The following is a 6,004-nucleotide window of genomic DNA, read 5'->3' as shown; positions in this document are numbered from 1 at the left end:
GAAAAAAGAATCAGAAAAATGTGACGGGTGTGTTTTTTTCAATCATTAGCAGATCAGTGTCAAGCCATTTTTTTTAGAATTTGGAAATACAAAGAGAGAACATATTTTGTGTGTGTTTCCAGAATTCCGGTGTAAATTTACAACTCCCCAGATTCTGTCTATTGAACAATTTGTAATTTCTCTTACTCTGATTTTGTAAAATTTTACAATTTTTCAAGCACACCACAGTTGTCTTGACTCTAGTACCTGTGTTTGTCATTATGTCTATTTAAATACTTTCATCTTCACCTTTCCACCTCTCACACACTCTCTCTCTCTCTCTTTCTCTCTCTCTCTTTCTCCCTGTATGATCATCCTTAGGTGGACAGAAGTCCCCTACAGGACCACATGGCCTCAGGGTGGGTGGTAAACCTACCTATTCTGTTTCAATCCTGTGGCTGACTAAAGATTTGTGCCCCATTTGGCCACTACTAAATACAGCATAGAAAACACATACGAACATTGTAAAATTTGTGTGTAACCTTCATTTGAAAGGGAACAAAACTTTTAGCAGTGTTGAGAGGATCTTATTCAGAAATGTGGTTCTAATCAAAGCTGAGAAATACTATGAACTAAAAGACTGTCACTTGTCTTTTATTATAAATCTGATGCACTAGTAAAGGTCTCAAATTGTTCAGCTCTGGCTACATATCCATAAAATAGTCCTCTCTAAGGACCTATTTCAACCTGTTTTATATAACCCTCATTATAAATTAATTCTCCCTGACAACTAACTGGGGAAATATTTTAATCTAGGTAGACAAAATCATACTCCTCTAAGAAGCTACTATAAGTTCTATGTTGTTATTAGAAATGATTTCATTAAGGTCCAGCAATGATTTGCAAACTAATGTTGTTTTGATATTTTTAATACACAGCATAGATGCCTGGTTTATCTACCAAATTAGTCCCTCTTGGTAAACATTACGTTGGGAGCAATCTTGGGAAATGGTGGTGAAATTGAACCTTGTTTCATGTTTTGATTACCTGTATTATTATTACTTTTCCCCCCCGAAAGGCTTTTAAAAATTAAATTTTTCTGAGGAAAAGAATGAGAGCAAATATTACTCTTCTGTGCAGATATACAAGTGTAAAAATAACACAAACGTTTCAAAGAAACCAAAGACAACTCTGCCCATGGGAAGTTTGTCTTCCTGTCAGAAGCCTATAGATTAGGTTTGCTACATTAAAATCAAATGATATGTATTTCAGTTGAGGGGATATTGGAAGGAGAATTATATTTCTGTGTTCCAGGCATAAAACCTCAACAAATAATTCAGTGGCTGCTGAACAGTGGTTTCTTCTGGTAGGGATCTTGCCCGTGTGTTTTGTTGCCGAGCAATTCTCTTGAGCAGAGTGGTACAGGTGATGAATGTCTATTTTGAATTAACTCCTGTTACAGTGAAGTGCCAGTTGATTCAAGCTCTTTCAGTCATGGCAATTCAAATGTATCTCATGCTTTTTATAAAAACCTGGGCAATATCTGTTTGAAATGCTACAACTGACAAGAAGTACACTTCCCTGGAGATAGAAGATAGATGGGGATCGTTGAATTGATTTTTGAAATGTCATTGTCAGGATTGCCCTGGACAGTCTGCAATCACTCGATTGCATAGTGGCTCCCCAGCCTGTCCTCCTCATTCTTAGCACCAACTCTGTCCAAGTCTGAGTCTTTGGAACTTACCAAAAAAGGAAAACTTAGAGATTTTTTTAATCTTCCTGAATCTATTTGTGAAATAACTTTAACCATTAAGTTGAATGTAAATACTACACTTTTCTGACAATACATTCAATTATTATAAAATGTTTAAGAGTTAAAAAGGATCTGAAAGATCATCTTTACTTTACCCTAAGAAACTGGGTATGGAAGGTAACATAATTTGTCAGTTGGTCAGTTTACTTACTGCAGTTCTGGAAGTGGGAAGTCGAAAACCAAACTTCAGCATCTGGTGAGGGCTTGCTTCCTGATGTGTACATGTCCATCTTCTTGCTATGTCCTCACACAAAGGAGAGCAGAGAGAAGGGAAGCCAGGTCTCTCTTGTCTCTCCAAAGGGGACTGATCCCATAATGAGGGTTCTACTCTTATGACCTAATTAATTCCCCTTCCCCAAATACCATCACACTGGTGATTAGGGTTTCAATATATGAGATGGAAGGACAGAAATATTCAGTACATAGCAAGATGGTACAGTGTGGGAAGTCATCCTTATTTAGCAAAATTAAACTAGGTTGAGCCATGGGACATAGATGCCTGGTTTCTAGGAACTGCCAGGAAGCATGTGGCACTGCGTGGGAGTGGTTCCCTGTCTCCTTCTGGAATGTTCCCCCTTAAGAGAATGGCCCCCCTAACTCCATCCTATCCTATCCATCACAGAAGAAGCTCCTTCTGGTCCTTGTCCCCTTTACTTGTGTATTATAAATAAAAAAGAGTTTGGTGAGTTGTTGTTGTAAGAGTCCAGAGCTGGTATGGCCAGACCCGTTATGCCCCCTCTCATTTAAAAAGAGTATTGGCTCTTGTGTGTTTATTGAGTAAGTAAGTTTTTTGTGTAATAGATAGAAAAACCCACCAACATCATCCTACAGCAGTTAACCCTTTTCTTATCCATGTGGGATGTGGCAGAGAGGGCCCCCACAGTACAGCAGAGGTGTTTGATCAGTTTAGCATGAATTTAATTAATGGAAATATAGTCTCAGTTCTTAGCTCAGAATACAACAAAGGTGCTTTAGAAATATTTTAAATGGGTTGGAAAGCTATCTCTGATCAGAGAAGAGAAGCTAACATTTCTTAAATTCATACTGTATGCCAAATATTATGCAAAGTGCTTTATATACATGTTTTATACAATTCATCTATTTTGCATCTTTTTTGCTCTTTTTCTATTCTTCTTTTTTTCTTTTCTTTCATGGAAAAAATCAAGAATCAGGAAATTTAAGTAATCTGGCCAAAATCATCAAACTAGTAAATGAAAGAACTGGAATTCCAGCTTGGTCTATCTAACTCCAAAGGTTGTTTTTTAACCACTATCTTGTGACCAAGTATTTTTACAGGTCAAGTTAAAGGGTTGTAGTGTCCACAGAATGGTTTTAAGAAATGCCTATTATGAAACAGAAATTAATTGATACTGAAAGGGTTGAACTGAAAATGCAAACACAGTAGTCTAATTTTACTTCCAATTCCAGCAACTTGGCAAACTAAGTTAATTCAGAAACTCTCATGGAACAACTACTTGGATGGCTGGATGGATTTATTTTTAGTGTAATATGCCTGGGGGAGTGAACAGGAAATCACACACACACACACACACACACACACACACACACACACACACGAGAGATAGAGCTATAAGCAAAGATGAGAGACTCCTACATGGAAAACTAGACTCGTGGGAAATTTTCAGTCAAAAATGAAAAACACACCCATTTGTGTTTAAAACACTAAAGAAACCTGGGATAGAAGGAACTTACTCAACACTGTAAAGGCTTTCTACAACAAATGCAAGGCCAACATTATACTGAACAGAGGAAAAACTGAATGTATTTCCTCTGAAATCAGGAACAAGACAAGGATGCCCAGGTTCACTACTCACATTCAACATAGTCCTTGAAACTCTAGCCAAATCAGGCAAGAGAAAAAAATGAAAGGGATACAAATAAGAAAAGAAATCAAATTATCTCTGCTGATGACATGATTCTATACCTACAAGACCCCAAAAAACTCCCCCTAAGACTTCAAGAGCTGATAAAAAGATTTAACAAAGTATCAGGATATAAGATCAGCATACATAAATCAACTGCTTTCCTATCTGCAAATAATTAATATATTGAGAAAGAAATTAGAAAAATTATCCCATTCACAATAACCTCAACAACAACAAAGTACTTGGGAATAAATCTAATCAAGGAGGTAAAAGATCTCCACAACGGAAACCACAGAACACCAAAGAAAGAAATTGAAGAAAACATTAGAAGATGGAAAATCTCCCATGTTTTTGGATGAGTAGAATTAATATTATCAAAATGGCCATACTACCAAAAGTGTTATATAGGTTCAATACAATTCCCATCAAAACATCCGTAACATTCTTCCCAGAACTAGAAAAAACAGTTATGTTAGGTAGCAGTGGAATGCAAACCAATAACATAGCAGGGTCTTCTTTAAATTGCTTTTAAAGCTAATGAACAATTGAGTAACTTATGAAAAAAAAAAAAGAAAAGAAAAGCAGTTGTACTAATCCTGAGAATAAACACATGGAAACAAAGGGAAATATGACAAAGGGAAACAATTAAGAAATATGTCAAGAAGAAAAGACCAATAGGGCTAACTCCTGAAAAGTTTAACAGAGATCATTGTACAGTTAGGCTTTATGACTATAGGTTTCTCAATGTATATCAGAAGAGAAATTTTTTTAATAACGTAGTTGTGCTAAGGTGAAGTTTATCAAGTCGTTGACTCCAGCATCCACATTAACATAGAATTGACTTGTAGATGAAGCGCCCCTGAATGGGATGGTCACCATGACAGATTCAGGAAGACCAAATAGGATAAAAAACTCCCCATCCAATGTGAAGGGGTCAAACACTTGATTGGTGAAGACTAAAGAAAGTGGGATCCAGTTCTCAAGGCAACATAAAACAGCAATAAATTTGGAAGTAGCATTGTTTCTTTCATCTTTCTCTGCTCAGTGATGATCTATTCTTGAGAATGTTCTTTGCTTAAATCTTATTATACTTTCACTCATACTGAAATTCTCTTGCTTGAATATTTGTGTTTGACCTCAAATTTTCTTTGGTTGAGATACAAGAACTGAGATTTGGAGTTTTAGCTCCCTACTTTTCTGTGACAGTATTAACATTCATTTGGAAGAATAAGAGACCCAGAATAACCAAAGCAATCCTAAGCAAGAAGAATGATGCTAGAGGCATCACAATACCAGACTTCAAATAATAATATAGAGCCATAGTAACAAAAACTGCATGGTATTGACACCAATACAGACATGAAGAACAGTAGAATAGAATAGAAGACACAGAGACAAAGCTGCAAAGATACAGCCATTTTATATTCAACCAAGGTGCCAGAAGCATTCATTGAAGAAAAGATTGTCTTTTAAGGAGAAAAACTGGATATGGACATGTAGAAGAATGAACCTAGATCTCTATCGCTCAATCTCACCGAAGTCAACTCAAAATGGATCAAAGACCTTGGAATTAAACCAGAAATTTGCAATTGCTAGAAGAAAACATAAGTTCAACATTCCAACATACTGGTACAGATATCAATTTCCTTGACATGACTCTGAGAATCATTCAAGCTGAGATCATTAAGTAGGATGGCATCAAATTAAAAAGATGCATAGCAAACAATAAAGAACATGAAGAGAGAGCCCACAGAATGGAATAATATCTTTGACACCTGCTCCTCAGACACAAGACTAATATCCAGAATATATAAAGAATCCAAAAAACTTAACACCAAGAGGCCCACCACCTGCTGTCTCCAGCACCGAGGTCCACGCTCCAGCCTGTGCTGTGTCTCGCACCCATACTGCTGACCATGTATCAACACATGGGGTCACCTCTGCCCACTATCATTGATTATTTCCAACCTAGAGTCCCCCATTCATAGTGGGACAGCACCCTTCTTAGGATACCACATTATCAAGTTCCTCTTAGGCATCAGGCTACTGAAGACTAGAAAGTTTGAACAGTACAGCATAGTTTTATTGTATAATTTTTTATTAGTAGTAGAATTATAATTATTCCTATTACATCTACTATTATTCCTACTTTTTAATTTTATTAAGATTTTTCTCACTCTCTCTATTTTCCTCTTATCTATCTGTCTTCTTGGAGACTCTTTCTCTCTTTTCTCATGTTAACAACCTATTTCTTCCAATTCAGCTTTCACTATTCCTATGACATAGTACCTCTATAGACTCACTTCTTATCTCATTAGTATTATAT

This window comes from Sciurus vulgaris (assembly GCF_902686455.1).
Source record: "Sciurus vulgaris genome assembly, chromosome: 15".
Taxonomy (NCBI): domain Eukaryota; kingdom Metazoa; phylum Chordata; class Mammalia; order Rodentia; family Sciuridae; genus Sciurus; species Sciurus vulgaris.
Note: the sequence above shows the minus strand (reverse complement) of the source record.